Source organism: Hyla sarda, chromosome 8 (genome assembly GCF_029499605.1).
Source record: "Hyla sarda isolate aHylSar1 chromosome 8, aHylSar1.hap1, whole genome shotgun sequence".
Lineage (NCBI taxonomy): Eukaryota > Metazoa > Chordata > Amphibia > Anura > Hylidae > Hyla > Hyla sarda.
The window spans coordinates 69,262,019-69,284,521 of NC_079196.1; the positions used below are offsets into that span (position 1 = coordinate 69,262,019).

Genomic DNA, 22,503 nt, shown 5'->3' on the forward strand with positions numbered 1-22,503 from the left:
GGGCCTTTAATTTTTGGATGTTTAGCAGTAGCTAAATACATGCTTATTGCAAATTTCATATTTAAATGTAAGGGGTTATGAAACCCTCTTGGGTACTGCAAATGACTGCTCCTGACTCATTCTGTGTCTTTCAGGAACTACTTTCCTCCCTGATGTCTCGGGCCTTGGGCCTTTAATTTTTGGATGTTTAGCAGTTGCTAAATATATGCTTAATGCAAATTTCAACATTGATCTTTAAATGTAAGGGGTTATGAAACCCTCTTGGGTACAGCGAATGCCTGCTCCTGACTCATCCTGTGTCTTTCAGGAACTTCTTGCCTCACTGATGCTTCTGGCCTTGGGCCTTGAATTTTTGGAATTTTAGCAGTAGCTAATACATTCTTAATGCAAATTTCAACAATGATATTTAAATTCTCGGCGCTCTGGGAGGGCCTTCTCCTACCCCGCAGGGGCCGATCCGAGGGCCTCACTAAACCATCCAATCGGTAGTAGAGACATGTGGTGTATACAAATGGCAGGGACTTAATGAACCCAAGCTTATGACCCACACTTAGTTGGGATTCTTCTTTCCTGGCAAATAATTGCAATCCCTGATCCCTATCACGAATGGGGTTCAGCGGGTTTCCTGCACCAGTGGGTGAAGGATAGACACACGCTGGTCCGTTCAGTGTAGCGCGCGTGCAGCCCCGGACATCTGAGGGCATAACACACCTGTTATTGCTCGATCTTACGATTGATTGTGCAATGTAAGGGGTTATTAAAGCCTCTTGGGTACTGCTGATGCCTATGCCTGACTGCTCCTGTGTCTTTCAGGAACTACTTGACTTCATGATGCTTCTGGGCTTGGGCCTTTAATTTTAGGATTTTTGAAATACATACATACATGTTTAATTAAAATTTCAACATTTATAGTGCAATGTATGGGGTTATTAAACACTCTTGGGTAGTGTTTTTTTCAAATTTTCTGATAATTTTCACAGTAATAAACTTGAATTTTCCAAAATAATAACCAGTACACAATTGAACGCTTGTTGTGTGTGATATTTTTTAATAAAAATTTTCAAAAATAATACGGAGAGGGATGAACTCTGCTTCTTTATTTCATAAAAAAATATTTTAGAGAAAATTGTCTTTTGTTTGTCCACCGGACTCTTGGATATGCGCTTGTTCTTAAACAAAGGTACAAAAACAAAGAATGGCCGGTCAGGGCTATGGAGACGTTGCGCCTACATCTCATGGCCACATGAGCCCTGTGGGTGCTTGTGAGATTAGGTCTTTTGTACCCACACGGCGGGGTCCGGGACACAAATTTTGATTTAAATTTTAAATAAAAAAAATCTGACATTTCAATGGTCTCCTCATGCTGCAGCCAACTCCAGGCTGCGTCATTCAGGTAATATATAGGTAGCACCCGTTTTCCTAAATTTTCGTCAACAGTTTTTGTCAAAAATGTTTGTCTTTTCTATTAGGGATTGTGAAGCTTTGGTGTGTACTCATGCATCAGCCAACTCCAGGCTGTGTCATTCAGGCAATATATGGTTTACTGATGGCGCTGCTGGGCCTGGGTCTGCGAATCTCAAATTTTCTCATAGGTAGCACCCGCTATCCAAAAGTCTTCTTCATAAATTTTTACAATTGTTGTGTTTTTTTGGTGGGATAGTGAAGCCCTGGTGTGTACTCATGCATCAGCCAACTCCAGGCTGTGTCATTCAGGCAATATATAGGTAGCACCCGCTGTCCTAAATCTTCTTCAAAAATTAAAAAAATTGTTGTTTTTTCTTTGGGATTGTGAAGCCCTGGTGTGTACTCAATGCTGCTTCCTGCTACACTCTGTCAGCCCGTTGGTCCTGTGACAGTGTGCTACTCTGCCTCCACATCCTCCACTGTGTCTTAAGCCTCCACTGCCCGGAAAAGTCTCAGTGGCCCTTCAGCATACCATGTGTGCAGGGCACGGCGGTGTCACGCTGTTCTTCACATGGTTTGCCTTGGCGAAAAGTCTTGGAAACAATGGCCGGTCAGGGCAATGGAGACGTTGCGCCTACATCTCATGGCCACATGAGCCCTGTGGGGGCTTGTTGAATTTGGTCCTTCGTACCCACACGCTGGGGTCCGGGACACTCAAAGCTTGATTTAAATTTCAAATCAATAAATGATGGCGCTGCTGGGCCTGGGTCTCTAAAATTGTGGTGTTTTTTGGGAGGGATTTTGAAGCCCTGCTCACATCAGCGTTCTATTACAGAGAGAGAGGGACAGACAGTAGTGTGTGTTGCACAGAAAAGCATTTTTACAGCAGCGATTCACCTCCCAGTCACATCAGAATTCTATTGCAGAGAGGGATGGAGAGCAGTGTGTGTTGCACAGAAAAGCTTTTTTACAGCAGCGAGTCACCTCAAGCCCAAATCCAGCCTAGAAGCACTGATAGGGAAGGGAGAGAGATTGAGAGAGAAAGTGCAATTTTGGGTGTAGTACACAGCGACTGTGGGCTGCAGCACTGATGTGTACAATAACTGAAAAGCTAATAGTAGCCAGCCAGTTAGGGTGCGCAGAGCACTAAAAGCATATTGTCCTCTATTAAGTGTAACCAGTGTGTACATGTAAATGGTGTACCATTTTGTTCCTGTTAAAGTCTTAAGGGCTTAGATACTGTGAAAGGCCAGCCAAAAGTACACACCTGCTGGTTTTGTAGAAAAATACTGTTTTAAGCGTACTGGAGTGCATTGTCCTCCCCTTATAAGTGCATACCACATATGTACATCTAAATGGTGTACCATTTTGTTCCTGTTAAAGTCTCCAGCCACCTCCGGACTGTGCTATTCATCCACTATATGGTCTCCTCATGCTGCCAACACCTCCACGCTGTGTCATTCAGCCACTATATGGTGTCCTCATGCTTCAGCCTTATCCAAGCTGTGTCATTCAGCCACTATATGGTGTCCTTATTGTCACGATTCGGCAGGCTGGAGGTGGATCCTCTGTGCCAGAGAGGGATTGGCGTGGACCGTGTCGGTGGACCGGTTCTAAGTTGCTACTGGTATTCACCAGAGCCCGCCACAAAGCGGGATGGTCTTGCAGCGGCGGTAGCAACCAGGTCGTATCCACTGGCAACGGCTCAACCTCTCTGACTGCTGAGATAAGCGCGGTACAAGGGAGTAGACAAGAGCAAGGTCAGACGTAGCAGAAGGTCGGGGCAGGCGGCAAGGTTCATAGTCAATGGTAATAGCAGAAGGTCAGGAACACAGTAGTGGTAAACACAGAGTAGCTTTCTCTAGGCACAAGGCAACAAGATCCGGCAAGGGAGTGCAGGGGAAGTGAGGTATAAGTAGGAAGTGCACAGGTGGAAACTAATCAGGGAGATTGGGCCAGGCACCATCATTGGTGCACTGGCCCTTTAAATCTCAGAGAGCTGGCGTGCGCGCGCCCTAGAGAGCAGAGTCGCCCGCGCCAGAGCATGACAGCCAGGGACCGGGACAGGTAAGTGACTTGGGATGCGATTCGCGAGCGGGCGCGTCCAGCTATGCGAATCGCATCCCCGCCGGCAATGTCAGTGCAGCGCTCCCGGTCAGCGGGTCTGACCGGGGCACTGCAGGGAGAGAAACGTCGCGAGCGCTTCGGGGAGGAGCAGGGACCCGGAGCGCTCGGCGTAACAGTACCCCCCCCTTAGGTCTCCCCCTCTTTTTGTCGGGATGTCGCTCCACCTGGGACGAGGACATTGGGAGCGATTGTAGAGTCTCCTTCTGGGGGACAGTGAAGTCCTGGGTATACTCATGAATGGCAGACCGGTCAGAAGGAGTGGGAATGGGGAGGGGGGGCAGAGGGTGAGGCTTGGCACGGGGCAGCGTGTCACCAAGACGGGGGCTATGAGGAGGCACGGCACAGTCCTGACAGGCCTTGGGGAGACCAGGCACAGGAGGAGACACTGAGGCCCGACAGACGGGGCTGGGAGCAGACGTGAGGCATTTCTTGCGGCAAGCAGGACCCCAATTCTTGATCTCCCCGGTGGTCCAGTCAAGGGTGGGAGAATGGTGCTGGAGCCATGGCAGACCGAGGAGGACTTCAGAGGTGCAGCCGGGCAAAACCAAAAATTCAATTTTCTCGAGATGCGGTCCAATGTTCATAAGCAGGGGCACTGTGCGATAACGCACAGTGCAGTGCAGTGCAGCTTGACCCCGTTGACCGAAGAAATGTAGAGCGGCTTGATGAGACGGGTCACCGGGATGCAGTACCTATCAAGCAAAGAGGCCAGAATAAAATTTCCAGAAGAACCAGAGTCCAAGATGGCCACAGCAGAGAAGGAGGAGTTGGCAGAAGGAGAAATCCGTACGGGCACAGTGAGACATGGAGAAGCAGACTCCATACCCAGAGACGCCAGGCCCACATGAGCAGGTTGCGTGCGTGCATTTTCCAGACGTGGAGGACGAATAGGGCAATCCACCAAGAAATGTTCGGTACTAGCGCAGTACAGACATAGATTTTTATCCCTACGGCGAGACCTCTCTTCAAGAGTCAGGCGAGACCGATCTACTTGCATAGGCTCCTCGGTGGGAGGCACAGGGGTAGATTGCAAGGGATACCGTGAGAGAGGTGCCCAGGGATTAAGGTCTTTTTCCTGGCGGAGTTCCTGGTGTCTTTCCGAAAAACGCATGTCAATGCGGGTGGCCAAATGGATAAGTTCATGCAGGTTGGCAGAAATCTCTCGTGCGGCCAGCACATCTTTGATGTTACTGGATAGGCCTTTTTTAAAGGTCGCGCAGAGAGCCTCGTTGTTCCAAGATAATTCGGAAGCGAGAGTACGAAATCGGATGGCGTACTCGCCTACTGAAGAATTACCCTGGACCAGGTTCAGCAGGGCAGTCTCGGCAGAAGAAGCTCGGGCTGGTTCCTCGAAGACAGGAGACTAACCACGAAAGCCACCTTCGACCGTTCTGTAGGAAATTGGTCCGACAACATCTCCAAATGTAGGGAACATTGTGACAGGAAACCTCGGCAGAGTCTAGAGTCCCCATCAAATTTGTCCGGCAGGGACAAGCGGAGGTTAGGAGCGGCCACTCGCTGCGGAAGAGGTGCAGGAGCCGGCGGAGGAGATGGTTGTTGCTGCTGTAGCTGTGACTGAAGTTGCTGTAGCTGTGACTGAAGCTGCTGTAGCTGTGACTGAAGTTGCTGTGTCATGGTGATCAAGTACGACAGCTGGTGATCTTGTTGGGCGATCTGTCGGGATTGCTGGGCGACCAGCGTGGTGAGGTCAGCGACGACTGGCAGCGGGACCTCAGCGGGATCCATGGCCGGATCCACTGTCACGATTCGGCAGGCTGGAGGTGGATCCTCTGTGCCAGAGAGGGATTGGCGTGGACCGTGTCGGTGGACCGGTTCTAAGTTGCTACTGGTATTCACCAGAGCCCGCCGCAAAGCGGGATGGTCTTGCAGCGGCGGTAGCAACCAGTTCGTATCCACTGGCAACGGCTCAACCTCTCTGACTGCTGAGATAAGCGCGGTACAAGGGAGTAGACAAGAGCAAGGTCAGACGTAGCAGAAGGTCGGGGCAGGCGGCAAGGTTCGTAGTCAATGGTAATAGCAGAAGGTCAGGAACACAGTAGTGGTAAACACAGAGTAGCTTTCTCTAGGCACAAGGCAACAAGATCCGGCAAGCGAGTGCAGGTGAAGTGATGTATAAGTAGGAAGTGCACAGGTGGAAACTAATCAGGGAGATTGGGCCAGGCACCATCATTGGTGCACTGGCCCTTTAAATCTCAGAGAGCTGGCGCGCGCGCCCTAGAGAGCAGAGCCGCGCGCCAGAGCATGACAGCCGGGGACCGGGACAGGTAAGTGACTTGGGATGCGATTCGCGAGCGGGCGCGTCCCGCTATGCGAATCGCATCCCCGCCGGCAATGTCAGTGCAGCGCTCCCGGTCAGCGGGTCTGACCGGGGCACTGAAGGGAGAGAAACGCCGCGAGCGCTTCGGGGAGGAGCAGGTACCCGGAGCGCTCGGCGTAACACTTATGCTGCCAACACCTCCTCACTGTGTCATTTAGCCACTATATGGTGTCCTCATGCTTCAGCCTTATCAAAGCTGTGTCATTCAGCCACTATATGGTCTCCTCATGCTGCCAACACCTCCAGTACGCGGTAAGGGATTAAGGGCAATTATTGATTACAAAGCCAGGAACCGGTAATTAATGGAGGACATGTATAAAGGAAAGACTGAAGCTTTTTATATCCCTTCCTGGCTTTGAATGAAATGAATTCAGTAAAAAACTGAATGTGTTAACGCACCATAAATACACTTAGCCACCACACATAGAAAGCATTCTTGTATCAGTGACACTTGCCGTCTGTGAACTCATTTGCCCTCATTAGCCAATTCTTATCTAATCAGGAACAACTCAAGTGAACTCTGTGCACACTTGTTGTACAACCTAATAATGACACCTGTAAACCACTGCTGACTCAACAATATAATTGTATTAGGAGGGCCTTCCATATGCAGTAAAAGCACCGGATAGAACAGGTTCACCGCCAGTTCCAAACTGCTATACAACAGAGGACATTTCCAAGATTAACATATAGCAAACAAACACAGACACTGTAAACTAACACAGAACATCTGGCTACAGTGTCTTTCAGTAAAAAGAAGCTGGTGAAAATGCATTGAAAAATGCCACAAAAAATTATTCGCTTTTTCTCCTTCCAGAAAACACTATGGCCCGATTTATCAATATGTGAGAGAGAAAAAGTGGAGAGACTTTCCCACAGCAAGCAATTACAGCTGAGCTTTCACATGTTAATGAGCTCTGGTAAAGTGAAAGCTGAACTGTGATTGGTCACTGTGGAAAAATCTCTTCAGTTTTTCTCTCACACATCTTGATACCAAACTAATCAAATTAAGGAAACACAGGGAAATATCCCTCCTCAGCCACTGGGTGGTCCTTGTGCCAGCTCAGGGACCGACACAGTGAAAGTGGTGCTGGAGTGCAGAGGTAAGTATTTGATTTTTTAATTCATCCAGAATTCTTATTAGGGGGAAGGGACGCATGTAGCACATCCGCAGCGGGTTTCTTGCATCTGAAATTCCACTTGCGGATTTTCCGCTGCAGAATTCCGCTTGCACAATTGTGCATTGAAAAATCTGGAAGCGGAATTTTAGCTGGAAGCGGAATTTCAGGTGCTATGTGTGACCTTACCCTTAAGGTGGAACATATTTTTTTTTATCAACTGGTGCCAGAAAGTCAAACAGATTTGTAAATGACTTCTATTTAAAAATCTTATTCCTTAATCCTTCTAGGATTTATCAGCTGCTGTATACTACAGAGGAAGTTCTTTTATTTTTGAATGTCTTTTGTCTGACCACACAGTGCTCTCTACTGACACCTCTGTCCATGTGGGGAACTGTCCAGAGCAGGATAGTTTTGCTATGGGGATTTGCTCATGCTCTGGAAAGTTTCTAACATGGACAGAGGTTTCAGCAGAGAGCACTGTGGTCAGACAGAAAAAAAATTCAAAAATTCCTGTGGAGCATACAGAAGCTGATAAGTACTGGAAGGATAAAGATTTTTATATACTGTAGAAGTAATTTACAAATCTGTTTAACTTTCTGGCACCAGTTGACTTTCAATTTTTTTTTCCACAGGAGTGGAAAATATTTTATTTTTTAGTCAACTGATGGCAGAAAGATAAAAAGATTTAAAAAGAAAATAACTTCCTCTGTCTACAGGAGCTGATAAGCACTGGGAGGATTAAGATTTTTTTTAATTTTTCAAATAGTTTAACTTTCTGTCACCAGTTGATTAAAAAACTAAATTGTTTTCCAATGGAGTACCCCTTTACAGAGCACAGAGTGGAATGTTCCTAGTTATGCGGATTCTGAATATTATCTAACACGATGTATCAGTTGCACCCGGTGTCTTCCTTTAATTATTTTCCTAGATAACTGCTGTTTTTTTTTTTTTTTGTTCCAAATTAAATAAAGAGAAAGAAGCCTTCACTTATGTCAATAACATTGCACAGGACCAATATATGGTCTATAACATAACCTCAGGATGATGGCTGATAACATTGCACAGGACCAATATATGGTCTATAACATAACCTCAGGATGATGGCTGATCATCTCCAGTGTCAGATTTGATGTGAGGATCCCGCACTAGCCATTGCTTAGTGTCTTGCAATTTCTGCAGACAAGACATAAGCAGGTCAGCCCGTGAACGGGCCACAATCTACAGACATCATCTACCCCCATGTAAGCTTCCTCTCTCCCCCATGACCCCTCCTTCCCATCTGTCTTCCTACTGTCATATCTTTTTTAACCCCTGCTCGTTCTGTCACATAGGACTCAGTACATGGCGAATTCTACCTATAATATTTATTACTGTACTATGTCAAGCAGCAAATTTTACTGCTCTAGAACATGTAATAATGTTAATACCCATTGACACCTTCTCGGTAAACCTGACAACAGAAATGCATTATTAGAGCAATTATTAAACAACATAATAATATAACTTTTTTCAGATTATTATTATCAGTGAATATATTTGCTTCATATTTAAATGGTGTCCCAATGATTCATTTATAAAATATATAAAAAGTTATTCCCATACCATCATCAAAATGGATCACCAAAATGTCTATGTAGATAAAACCATGTGGCTCATGATTCTATCACATGATATAATCAATTATATTATAAAAGTAAGAAGTAAATGGCTTACATACCATAGACCATGCAAATGTTTTGAGGCACATTGACCAGATCTTTCTGACTTGTCATAATTTGAGACCCAATTGAATCTGTGCTTTAGAGTCTCCATTGCTAACATGTATACATAGGCATAACTTAAAGGGGTACTCCAGTGGAAAACATTTTTTTTAAAGGAAATCTGTCATCAGTATTACCTGTACTAACCTGTCATACAGGGTTGTAGTGTGGGTGATACTGATGAAAACTATACTTACCGTGTCCCGGGCGAAGCGCATTCCGATGCATAAAACCACCTGCAGTCGCCTCTGAGCGCCCCACGCTGTCTTGAAGTCCCTACCGGAGGAGCAGCCCGAGATGGGAGCCGAGTGACCAGGTCTTACGCGGTGAGTGCAGGACGCCTGTCCTTTTCTTCAGTTTTTCTAATGATGACTTCTGTCTGCATTGTCCTAGCACCGCCATGTATGGCTTGAACTGGTTACCTACCTAGAGTGAGTATATCCATCTCGTGGTTGTGAGGATTTAAGGTATCGGTGCCACTGTTTGTTTCTGTTATTTTGGATTCCAGTGCTAATATGTATACATAGGCATAACTTAAAGGGGTACTCCAGTGGAAAACATTTTTTTAAAGGAAATCTGTCATCAGTATTACCTGCACTAACCTGTCCTACAGGGTTGTAGTGTGGGTGATACTGATCAAAACTATACTTACCGTGTCCCGAACCGTCCAACCGTTCCGCCGTTATTTAGCTTTTTCTTCATATGTAAATGAGGTCCTTGGGGCATGGGCGGAGCTACGTCTGGAGCTCTAGGCACCCCTATGTTCTCTTCGGCCGGGCTTATCCATATGTATAATCCCCCTCTCTCCTTGTGTTGCTGGTTTACTCTATGGCCCATGCGCCTCTTCCAGGGTGAAGCGATGCATGCGCTGTAGAGTAAACCTACAGCGCGAGCAGGGAGGGGGATAATGCACATGGATGAGCCGGGCGAGCACCCACTCAGCTGAAGATGACATAGGGGTGACCGTAGCTCCAGCCGTAGCTCTATCCATGCCCCAAGGACCTAATTTACATTTAAAGAAAAAAAGCTAAATAACGGCGGAACATCTGGACGGTTTCGGGACACGGTAAGTATCGTTTTGATCAGTATCACCCGCACTACAAGCCTGTGTGACAGATTCCCTTAAATCAACTGGTGTTAGAAAGTTAAACAGATTTGTAAATTACTTCTATTTACAAATCCAGTACATATCAGCTGCTGTATACTACAGAGGAAGTTCTTTTATTTTTTAATTTCTTTTCTGTCTGACCACAGTGCTCTCTGCTGACACCTCTGTCCATGTCAGGAACTGTCAAAAGCAGGAGAGGTTTGCTATGGGGATTTGCTCCTGCTCTGGACAGCTCCTGAAATCGACAAAGGTGTCAGCAGAGAGCACTGTGGTCAGACAGAAAAGAAATTCTAAAAAGATAAGAAGTTCCTGTGGAGTATACAGCAGCTGATAAGTACTGGAAAGATTAAGACTTTTAAATAGAAGTAATTTACAAATCTGTTTACCTTTCTGGCACCAGTTCATTAAAAAAAAAAATTTCCACTGGAGTATCCCTCTAATGGTCTATTCACATGTACAGTATTCTGCGCAAATTTGAAGCACAGATTTGATGCGCAGGATTTTCTGCTGCAGATTTCAATGTAAACTGAATGACTGAACACAGCTTGAAATCCTGCGCATCAAATCTGCACAGAATACTGTATGTGTGAATAGACCCTTAAGGAAGATTTTATGTGTTAAATTTATACACATTTATACTGCATTTTAGCTGTTTTTGCTGTGATTTTTCAAAATCGGCGTGCAATATCAAAATTTTTGCCATGATTTGGGGAAAATCACAGCAAAAACTGAAAGAAAGCAGCAACAAATGCAACATGGAAACACAGCCTCAGGGGAGGTATATGACTACTATATATCCTGATCCAATAGAGAGAGCTAGGAGACAAGGGGTCTGGAAGCTAGTAGGAAGGGATCTGGTAGGTAATGATGTCATCCTGTAGAACACAGGAAGTTAGAGTCAGAACTGACATCCTGTTGTGACCATAAAACACTGGATGATTTGGGGAGTCAGTCTTGTGATCACATGACCAAGTTAGAGTAATATAACACAAGAGTGCAGTTGTGCTGGAATAAAACAATGGCCAGGTAGAACTAGTGGTGAGTGTGCATGATATACCATATTTTTCGCCATATATGACGCTCCGGCATATAAGACGCACCCAATTTTAGGGTGAAAATCTAGAAAAAAAAGATTCTGAACCTTCAACCTGCGGACCTCCAGATGTTGCAAAACTACAACTCCCAGCAAGCCCGGACAGCCGTTGGCTGTCCGGGCATGCCAGGAGTTGTAGTTTAGCAACATTTGGAGGTCCACAGGTTGAAGACCACTGGTATAGGAGGTAATACTACCGTGTCCCCGCCGCTCCGGACCCGTCACCGCTGCCCTGGATGTGGCCCTCCATCACTGTCGCCACGTCCCCCGGGGTCCCCGTCACTCCGGAACGTCTCTGCTGCCGGGTATCCTCGCTCTCCGTCACCGCCAGCATGCCGCACCGCAAGCCGCCACGCATGCCATTACGCACGCCACTCCTATTGGATGACGGGACGGCATGCACGACGACGTGATGACGACGAAGGAGAGCGCCGGCCATGCAGGGGATCCCGGCACGCAGCAGACACAGAGAAGGCAGGTAAGGTCCCTCCCGGTATCCTGTAAGCTGCTCGGGACGCCGCGATTTCACCGCGGCGGTCCTGAACAGCCCGACTGGGCAGTCGGGTTAGTGTCACTTTCGCTTCAGACGCGGCGGTCAGCTTTGATCGTCGTGTCAGAAGGGTTAATACAGGGAATCACCGCGACCGCTGCGATTGGACAGGTTTTAATATGTATTTGCCGTATAAGACGCACCAACTTTTCCCCCTAAGTTTTGGGGAAGAAAAAGTGTGTCTTATACGGCGAAGAATACGGTAGGCAAAAAAAAAAAAAGCTTCTGTAGAGCTCCAGGGCCCCCACCTGTCCTGTGCCATTTATAAGATAAGAGTTATTTTATGTGGCAGAGGGGACGTTGGGGCCCCCTCAGACATCCAGACCCAGGTGCGACTGCTACTCTCCCCCTCCACTGTACACCCCTGAATGAACGCCACTGTAAATAGTACTACTTTTGCAATTATTTATTTGGAAAAGTTTTTGAAAATGTCTTTAATTTCCGCTTATAAGATTTAAGAGGTTGAAATACTTTAATAAAGATATAAATTTTAGGCTCAGTTGTCTTATATTAGAGAAGCATGGCTTAGTAATAGGTCCCCCAATTTAATTCCCACTAAGTCACAGTGGATGAAGCGCCCCACATTTCTCAAAATTTACATGTAAGTCAATGTTTTCTATTAATTTGCGACAAATGTATGATTTAATTTGCACCATTTGATACATCTGTCATAACCTACATTACTACACTGGAGAAAAGTATGGCACCTTTTCGATACTAGGGGATAAACATAGAGTAGACGTTTGCCTTTTTCCCTCCTGTGCACCTGTTTTTGCTACTTTTTTAAAGTTGTTTTTCATAAATGTGCCTAAATCCTGGTCTCTTTTTCTCCAAAACTGTTGTGCATGATGGTTAATGGATAATGGTTAATGGTTGATAAATAGGCCCCACAGCAGACTAAACATTATTATTATAATTATTATTATTATTATCATTAATAATAATAATAATAGTTTCATTATTATTATCCTGAAGTTAAAGAGTACCTGTCACCTAAACTAATCTTTTAATATATTGTTCCTTATGTAATTATAAGACACTTTGCTATTTACTCTCTGCTGTTAAAATGTTCAACCTTTATATGTTGTTAATGTGATTGAAAAAACATTCACTAGGTGGCTCTGTTCTGTTCCCTGCATAAGTCAAGCAGTTAGTTTGGTCTCCTCCTGGCCTGGACCCAACTCAGGAAGTTCATGCGGGGCATGGTGAGGCACAGCTCTCACAGGCTTCAGTGACGTTGTGCCTGCTGGGTAAAGCCCACTCTCTCCTGCCGGGAGCTCACACAATCTGAGCCTAGGGGAAATGTATGATACAGAGCTTTTTAAAGTTCTGAATTATTTTTTTTTAGGGCAGGAGAGGTGTTAGGAGTAGTCAGGGAATATAATCTGAGATAGTTTAGAAAATATGGTTTGTTGACAGGTACTCTTTAATGGACATCTGCAGCGTGATTAACACTTATCCCCTATCCACAGGATAGGGGATAAGTGTTTGATCGTGGGGGGTCCGACTGCTGGGACACCCTGTGATCTCCTGTACGGGGCCACGGCTGTCCCGTTCAGGGGGCGTGCCAGCCGCAGCATGACGTTGCAGCCGGCACGCCTCCTCCATACATCTCTATGGGAGAGGCGGGGAGGCAGCATTCGTGCCTCCCCGCCTCCCCCATAGAACTGTATGGGGGACGGGGAGGAGACGGGGCGTCACCATCGACCTCTAGGTCGACGCTACGCGCCTTATCGCTCACCATGAGCGCTAATGGTGGCGCCCCGTGCAGGAGATCACAGGGGGTCCCAGCGGTCGGACCCCCCGCAATCAAACACTTATCCCCTATCCTGTGGATAGGGGATAAGTGTCATACCACTGCAGTTGTCCTTTAAGTGTACCAAATGGGAAAATGGGCGATATTTATTTATTTATTTAATTAAGCAATTTAGCAAGACAGAATTGCCCAGGCAATAGCAAAATTGCTTAGAGACACCTAAACTTGTCCGGACACTATGATCCCATCCTATTCAGACCATATCATTCACAGAATGGTGTTTTAGTTGACGCTCACTCATTATAGGCTAACTGCTGGTATAACTCACTGGAAACATTGTTGTGTAGTTGAGTGATACATTGTAAGCTAACTATTGAATCGGCTTCATTAGAAGCTGAAGGTTAACTAGAAGGTACAACATTGATTTGGGATAGAGACAGCATTGTTTCCTGCCCTAAGGATGTGCATCCTATGACATGTGTTTGAATTCCCACTCTTCTCTCCTCTCTCCCCTTCACGCCCTTCTGAAGGGATTAATGCAACAACATCAGGGTCACCCTCCCTCTTATAGACCCGACCTTGCTTAGGGACATGGCAGAGGTTACTTATAGGATGACAATGAGCCGGGTCTTCAGCCTTGGCTGTCACCTACCCTGGTCACAGGTCCAACAGAACTTGGTAAGTCTTTCAGCTTGGTTTCCTGGTTATGACGGCTATAATAGATGTATGTATGTATATATATATATATATATATATATATATATATATGTATATATATATATATATATATATATATATATGTTGTTTTTCTTTTTTTTACTCAGAAACCAGAAACACACTAAATAAACGCATTAGCATATAGATAACAACTTCTTTATACACCATTAGAAACCATAGGATATATATTTTTTCTAAAAAAAAAACTATTGTTGGCCTACAATCACAAATGCAATATATTTATATTTTAATTCCTAATAAATAAATAAATAAAGTAAACTGATAGGATACCTGACAGTACCTTTGCAACAGGTGTTAAAAAAAGAATGTTTATTAGCTAAGCATTTTATACCATTGTTACCATATTCATATTTTTTTAATTGTAAGTTTACTTAAACATAAATAGGTTGTTGAGAAAAATTGTAAAAGTTTGAATGGTAGGTGCTGATATAAGACCCACTTTTTAATATACCTCATCTCATGCACTCAACACAAAAAAAAAATTCCCCCCTTTAGTGACATGCAGTAGATCTAATGCCAGTTTTGGGGACATTATACCTCAGCAAAAGGTTCATGACGATGGACTATGGCCCATGGAATAACCTTAAAACTATGAGTAGCTGTCACATTACTTTCTTGTTACGAGGAATACAGACATTACTAAAGATACAATTTGCAGGCCTTTGCACATAGATTACAGACATTAGTGTATTACATGTGCATTACTGCAGTGCTGTAACATTTGCTGGCAGGGGATGCTCATGTGGGTGGTGGTGGTGGGGGGGGGGGGGGGGGGGCAGCTGAGTGATTTTAATCTGGAGCTTTAAATCCTCATTTCTATCCATCACTAAAACTGAACACATCTGATATGAAAGCCAGGCTGGCGGTTAACTCTTTGCATACTGTGATCTTATATGTACGCAGCGTCTAATTTGCGGTGCCATGAATTGATCTTGTTGCCGATTGGTTAATATTTTGTTAATTTACGTTTGGTCAGAGAGTGTTTATCAATACCCTCTAGTAGATATGTTCAATAGTTCACATATCATGCATGTGTATATGTTTATTCGTATGTAGGGTATGCACATTTTTAATCATCACCGGAGATATGAGGAGATTAAAGGGCATTCGACCCCTCCTTTCTCTTCTGTACCCATGAGGATGTGCCAAAAGCATTTATCTGCATCAGTTCATCCTCAGTGCCAGGCTACGATTTTGCAAACCACCCTATGATAAAAATATAGGTGCTCTGTAAAACGCGGCACTGGCCACTTCTATTTCTTTAGACTGGTTGTTAACTGGATATATACCATTTGCCTTCAATAATTTCTGACCCTTTCCATGGGCTCTGCTGCCTATGGCACTTGCCCCATATATGCCTGAATGGAGTCCAGTCGCAGCAATCAGAGGCAGCTGTAGGAAATATTGTGCGAGCACCTACAGCGGTGAATCCCATTTACAGAAAATAAGGATTTTTGGAAGAAAATAGGTCACATGCGCAACACTGCTGGTCATGTGGCTTTCTAGTAGGACCAATAAGGTTTTTTCGTGTTAAGAGCTCAGAACAAAACCCCTATCGGAATTCATTTATTTTTTTCCCTTGGCATTTCTGATTTTCTCCAAGCCACAAAAGGACTACATCCCGCCAAACAAACCCTACTAAAGAAATCCATAAAATTACAGACCGGTCAAGATCCACCAACGTGTAGTTAGTACGGTAAGTACATCGTTTTTTGTTTATGACCATAGGTATCAGTGAAAGTATGGGAGGCAGATAAAAATATTGGAAGGAATAGTAATTGATCTTTTAAGGTTAAGGGAAATAAGGAAATCTCAGTTGATAATGGGGATGTAATGTTACTGGCATATATTGCTAGTTAACTCATAGGCATTAAATGTAGTATGTTTTTTTTTATTATTTCTCTCTACCTGTAATCTTGTTTATATTTACTGCTATTCTGTGCTCTTTTACCTACGATGAAAAGAATTAGAAGATATTTACTATAATTAACATGTACGATCATCATATTATGTAATACATTATAGTGCAATATATAGGTCTATTCACAATTATATCTTTAATAATGATCTGTTGGAGTAAAAATCTTCAATATATCCCCAATCTGGTGGAAACCCTAATAATATCATGTCTCTCAGCCCCTAGGCATCCATTTTGTGAGACAAATCCAGCGCACATTTTTTTACCATTTCCTCCATCTCACAAGCGAGATCATTGTCAGACAATTCTAATATCCCCTTCTCTTATATGCTCATGTCATGAAAGCCCCAGCGTCGCTACACTGGAGCCACCATCAATATACATATATATGTGGATATAAAGTAATTATTTTGTCAGGCTGTTACATAATGTTGCCATTCTTTCATGTTGGTTTTCATTGTGTCTTAGTTCCTTTACTGTTTAATTCTGTAGGTTTTTAAAGGATTCCTTATTTATATAAATGGCTACGTCTTATTCCTTCCATTCCTTGACCCTGCTGTTGGGTTCAGCCATGATATATGGTGAATTGTGTGATCTGCTTGTATATAATTGAATATATATGGCTTAATGATTTTATTGTGTATAAAAAGCTCGGCCTGGTAGAGATAATAATAATAATGAAACAATGATTATGAAGGCGAGTAAATTGGGGTCTACAGACAATAGCAGATCCAAAATACAATCTATGGCTGTATTACATAAAAGCTTCATGTTGTGTCCTGTCATTACCTTAACATCCATCAAAAGGGGGGGGGGGGAGGAGCACTTCTTTCATTTCCAATTACTTATATAAATATATTGCATCTGCTTTATAGAACAAAGGATGAGAAGATATTTGTAAATATTTTTGCTAAACGCAATGATCTTTGGTATATCACATTTTTGACAAGCTACTGTCAGGTAAAGTCCAGGCAAATGGAAGGGTAATGTATGTTAATTAAAACAAATGGGCATTTAGCTAGGCTTGGATAGTCCTTCTTGACTATAAATTTATACTTATCTTTCCACTATATTGCAATGCAGACTGAGATTAAGTAAGGTATGGACATAACACTTCATTATTCCACCCTGAAAGATTTCGACTCCTAAAATATAGGTCCCGAGTTATCCTCCTCAAATATAGTTACTACTCCTCATTTAATATTATTCGGTAATGTGCTTTCGATGGGCCCATTGAGTAGTCAGCTATTGACTATGTCTGGTCAATTTTCCAAATATATATTTTAAATTTAGTAGGACTCAAAAGTGTAGCAGACTACACTTTTCAATCTTTCAAAATGGACACATATGTTTGGAAAATGGACCAGATGTAGTACCTAGTTGTTGACTACATTGGTCCATTAAATTCAGTGGGACCATCAGAGGTATGCTGCAGTAAATCCTGACCACCTTGTTTGACAGCATACAGGCAACATATGATAAGAAGTTTGCCTTAGGGACCCCTGATAATTTGGAAAAATTGGGTAAAGTTAGAGCTTGCTCTGCTCTGTCTAAGTAACTGTGGATCATCAGGGCAAACAGTAACCAGGTACCATGCCAAATAGCCAAGATATAAAGCATTGTTCAGTAGCCCTATGTCCACATAAATGGAAACCATGTTTGGCATACCGATCTTCTGGAGCCCATCAGGTTCCATAACATAGCCCGTTTCACAGCGACTACAACCGTAACACCTCCCAAGACGAGCGCACTTCTACTAAGTCACTCCCAATCAGCTGCAGTCCTGACAGAGGAGACTGCTGTGGGGAACTTCCCCAGCTTATCTGTAAACTTTTATTGGCTTTCACAATCCTGAATTGCCCCAAGAGCCCTGAAGAAAAAGACATGAATACAGAACTAACGTCTGCAAGATGATGTACCTGATAACAGACATGTATCAACTCATTATATTATATTGAAATAATAGCTCCTACCCTGAATTTGGGAATCGGACAGCTGGTTCACCCACATTAAACCCAAGAGTATATTCCCACAAGAGCTTCATGCTCAGCTAGCAGAGCACAGACCCACCAAGATGGTCTAGGAGCAAAGTGGAGCTCTAATCTGCCACTGCCTCACGACCCAACTTCTAGATGTAGGGGGGCAGAGCGCACAAGACTCACGTGGGAGTAGACTCTCATGTCATGAAGACGTGACAATGAAGATAATATGCATATTTACAAAGTGGGAGGGAATGGATTTTTAGGAAGCTCAAAATGCCAGCTCCCACCTCCTTTGCGCACAAGTGGAAATTTACATATTAGCAACAGGGGCTATAACTCTGGAACCAGACCATGGATCTTAGTAAGAGATACCCCTTTTCAATCAGGTTTAGTTTGATGTAGGTGAACCAGCTGTCCGATATCCTTTGAGAATGGGGTCCACTCTTCCTTTTTTTATTTTTAGAATGATTCAAGATTCTGTAGTTTCTTAATTCCCTCTATGACCCCTCTAGTAAACAATATTGTTTGTGCTTTACAATTTGGTAATGTACAAGTGCAGTGTCCTGACACCCATGTCCCAGATGCAAATATGTGACTTTGTCGTGTGGCTGAGGATTTCCTAAATCTCTTAGAGGTCACTTGAATAACTGTTTCTTAGAGTTGCACTGCTACAACAGATATTGAGGTATCTGATGAAGAAATCATTGGTCATGCTCATTAGTCAGCTTCTATGTAAAAGTTTCTAGAAAAACTTGCTAGTCAGCAGTAAAACCACCTCTCCCAAGAGGGCTGAACTTTGCAAGAGTAGGGTGAGGAGATCTCCAAGCTCCGCTCCTTCTGGGTAGATCAGTCTAGACAGAATCTCGATCTAGCCATAGAAGAGTGAATACTCTTTTCTAGCTCTGCTTTTGCTAGGCAGACTAGTAAGTCACAGAAACGTCTAAACTCCTATTAAGAGTGTATTTCCGAGGTTAAATCAGTTAAGTTGAGGCCAATTGTGTTTTCTGTTGAAGCCAACGCCTGGTACAAGCAAGTCTCAAATCCTGTTCCAGTTGAAAGAATCATCTAACCTGAAATAGATCTGGGTCACATGCACAATGATCCCCAGTGACCCCTAGCATTATGCTGTAGGGTGACATAATATATGGTAGTGAGACCCCTCTAGTCTTCATTCCAGGTTCAGTAACAACTTGGAGTTTTGGTTGTGGAACTAGTAGTATGGCCATGTCCCAGGAACCATTTTTCAACATGACAACACCAAGCTGCATGTTGCTATTGTATAAAAACCTGCATGGCCTAAATTTGCTACTATGGCCCGCAGTGTCTCCAGACTTGCCTCCCCTTGTGTATTTCTGGGACATAATTTTACAGCAATTGCAAAGGGAGTTACCAGCAGCAGATCTTGATGATCAGCGTGCCCAAGTGCATTTAGCATGGCAGTAGTTTCCTCAGAACACCATTAATAACTTTACTTATAGCATGACAAGGCACAATAGGACATGTATATCTCTGCATGGTGCATAAATTGAGATGTTTTTAATATTTTGTTTCCATTTTTTCATTATTTGCGTATCATTTACTTGTCCATCCATACTTTGAGTGCCATAATTATGATGTTAAGAAGTGTGTATACATGATTAAATCCAAAGAGAAATGTATCATTTTTTGCAGTTGTACATGATTTATAATTACTTATCTATTATTACAGTGCTTATCCTATGACTGCCCATTGTGTGCCCTACAACAAAAAGACAGTTGATCTGAAGAGTCACATGAGGAAAAAGAGCAAACACAATACTGAAATACTAGTAAACCATTCCATGTCCTGTACAATGCCCTGTTATTGACCCTTTAGTAAGAATCATGAAAGAGAATCTGACCGATATTTCACCCACACTAAATCCAATATCCTGGGTTATAGTGCGGGTGAACAGCTGTAAAAAGAAGAGTAACTTACATTTTAAGGTTAGGTATGTCCTGAGTTCTGCGGAATATTAATGAGGCAAGGGAGCTGGGCGAGCCAGCTCCCTGCCTCCATTGCGTGCAGAACTTAGGACATACCTAACCTTAAAGGAGAACTACGGGATTTAACATTTTATCCCCTATCCTAAGGATACGGGATAAGTTTCAGATTGCGGGGGGTCCGACCGATGGGCCCCCCCACGATCTCCCGTACAGGGCCGCGGCTCTCTGCATATAGAGGGTATGTCGACCACCGCACGAGGCGGCGGCTGACACACGCCCTCCATTTACTGCTATGGGAGAGCCGAAGCGCTGCCTTCGGCAATTTCCAGCTCTCCGATAGCAGTGTATAGAGGAGGCGTGTCGGCCGCTGCTTCGTGCGGTGGTCAACACGTCCTCTCTAACCAGAGAGCCGGGGCCTCGTACGGGAGATCGCGGGGCCCCAGCGGTCGGACCACCCGCGATCTGAAACTTAACCCCTATCCTTAGGATAGGGGATACATTTTTCAATCCCGTAGTTCTTCTTTGAAGGGGTACTGTGACGGATCCTGGAGTCACCCTGCCTACTTGGATGGACTTTAGGACATCAATATTTGTACCCATCAGTTGATGTTGTCCAGTGACATAAAGCTCAGAGTTAAAATAGTTTTATTTACTGTTTTCATATACTTTCTGTGCACAATACACCTTTTTGCACATGGTCTACCTTTTGCACACTGTCGACTTTTTGCACACTGTCCACCTCCTTTACACAATACACCTTTTGCACATGGTTCACATTTTGCAAACGGTCCACTTTTTGCACGCGGTTCACCTTTTGTACAATACACTAATTCTACACATGCTTCTCCTTTTTGCACACAGTCCAACTTCTGCACACCTCCACCTTTTGCACTCAAGGCACTGTATAGGGAGAGCTAATCACCTTTATTGGATCATCTCCAAGACTCACTGTCACCTGTATTGTCTTTACTGACCCTTCCCCCTGTGATGTACTTCCTATAAAAGAAGACACTTGTTCCACAATAAAGGGTTCTGATGTTATACCTGAAGACTGGTTGTGCCTGGTTCTTTGGGTACAAGGATGCAATAATCTCTAGTTCTGCCTGGGGATATTGCCTGTGATATGCTGGGGCTTGTCATCCGGAAGGAGAAGTCACTTTAGGCTGAGTCAGTCCGGCGCAATTGGTGGCAATGGTGGGATCTGACTTCTCCAGGATCAACACTGAGACCAGCCCAGCTGGGGGAGATACAGCCGCTGGATTGACCCCGGTCTCAGCAACTTACCCTGGAGAGGAAGAGCCTGTAAGGATGGAGGATTTCCGAAGAGAGGTGCAATGGTTCCTGGGTCTCTTCAAAGATCCTCCATGAGAGAGTGTAAACAGGGTCCTTACACAGCTGACACAACTCCATATAGCAAAGCTGCAGTATGCCTTGGAAGAGATGTCCATGCAAGAGAGCCTTAATTCGCTTGCAGATTTGGGAAGTTGTTCTTGAGGAGTCGGTGAGAAGCTGAGCACAAGTCCTGCCCACCCCAGAATAGCGCTTCAGGGAACAGGTCCACTTGCGGCTTCGCTACCTCAGAGAGCAACCCACGGGCAGCGATATGGTTGAGTTACACAGATTGGTGCAGAAAGAAATGGAGCTCGAGGCTCATTACCGTGCCCTGTACTGGTGGGCAAGCTGCAGGCAGTCGGAGCTAAACACAGCCTGTTCTCTGGAAGGAACAGACTTCGGCTGGCCTGGTCTATTGGGGGATGCATTCGAGGAGCAGTACGACTTTGGCCGTACCAAGGCATGCAGACTCTGGGACATCCCGGACAAGGGGAGAGAGATGCTGCCACAGTCGGAGGTGCCAGACCTGGAACCGTATCTATCTTGGCTGACGTATCAGGAATGGTACCTCAAGGAAGACTACCTGTCCTTGTTTGAGGGGGATTTCTACCATCACGAGCCATGTACAGCAGAGGAAACCAGCACAGATGAGACGGCTGGTCTCTGTCTTCCCCTTATCCTGGATTGCACACCAGACCGCGACGCTCTAGCAGTATCCGGTCAGGACAACAGGGTGGAAGCGCCGGCATTAGGGCTGAGTTCTGCTACACTCTGTCCCGCATCAGACACCAGTGCCAGCTCTACAGCTACAGAGGGGTCCGTGATCCCTGTACCAGTCCACCCTGGATCGCAGGCAGTTGGCCTGGATCCGAAGAGACTGTTTAACAGCACAGGAGCAAGTACAGACGGTGCGGCTCCCCAGATGGAGAATTTTACGCCGGGAGATGGAGCGGTCGGCTCATCCCCCCAGCGCAAGAGGTTGCAACTGGATGAGGAGGCAGTTGACCTCCCTCTCCACCTACTGAGCACAGCCCCGGCTGAAGCGCCGGCTTCAGGGCAAAGTCCTACTATACTCTGCTCAACAACAAATACTGCAGCTACAGAGGGAACCGTGATCCCTACACTGGTACAGCTGGGATCGCAGGCAGTCGGCCTGGATCCCCATCGGCTGTTTAACGGTACTGGTGAAAGCACAGTTGTTGCAGCTTCCCCGCTGCAGAATTCCATATTGGGAGATGGAGTGGTTGGTTTACATCCCCAGCGCCAGACAATGCAAACAGGTGAGAAGGTAGTCGACCTTCCTCTCCACCT

General features: G+C 44.7%; 2 protein-coding genes across 2 annotated transcripts in view; one reads left to right on the forward strand and one right to left on the reverse strand.

The window, feature by feature from the left end:
- SLC19A1 (solute carrier family 19 member 1) overlaps window positions 1–22,503 on the reverse strand; it is a 78,330-nt gene that overhangs the window by 51,129 nt on the left and 4,698 nt on the right. The gene's annotated exons all lie outside the window — the stretch shown is intronic.
- PCBP3 (poly(rC) binding protein 3) overlaps window positions 15,584–22,503 on the forward strand; it is a 54,384-nt gene continuing 47,464 nt past the window's right edge. The window contains exon 1 of the mRNA XM_056534291.1: window positions 15,584–15,691. The gene's annotated coding sequence lies outside the window, so the exon portion shown is untranslated. The remainder of the gene's footprint in view (window positions 15,692–22,503) is intronic.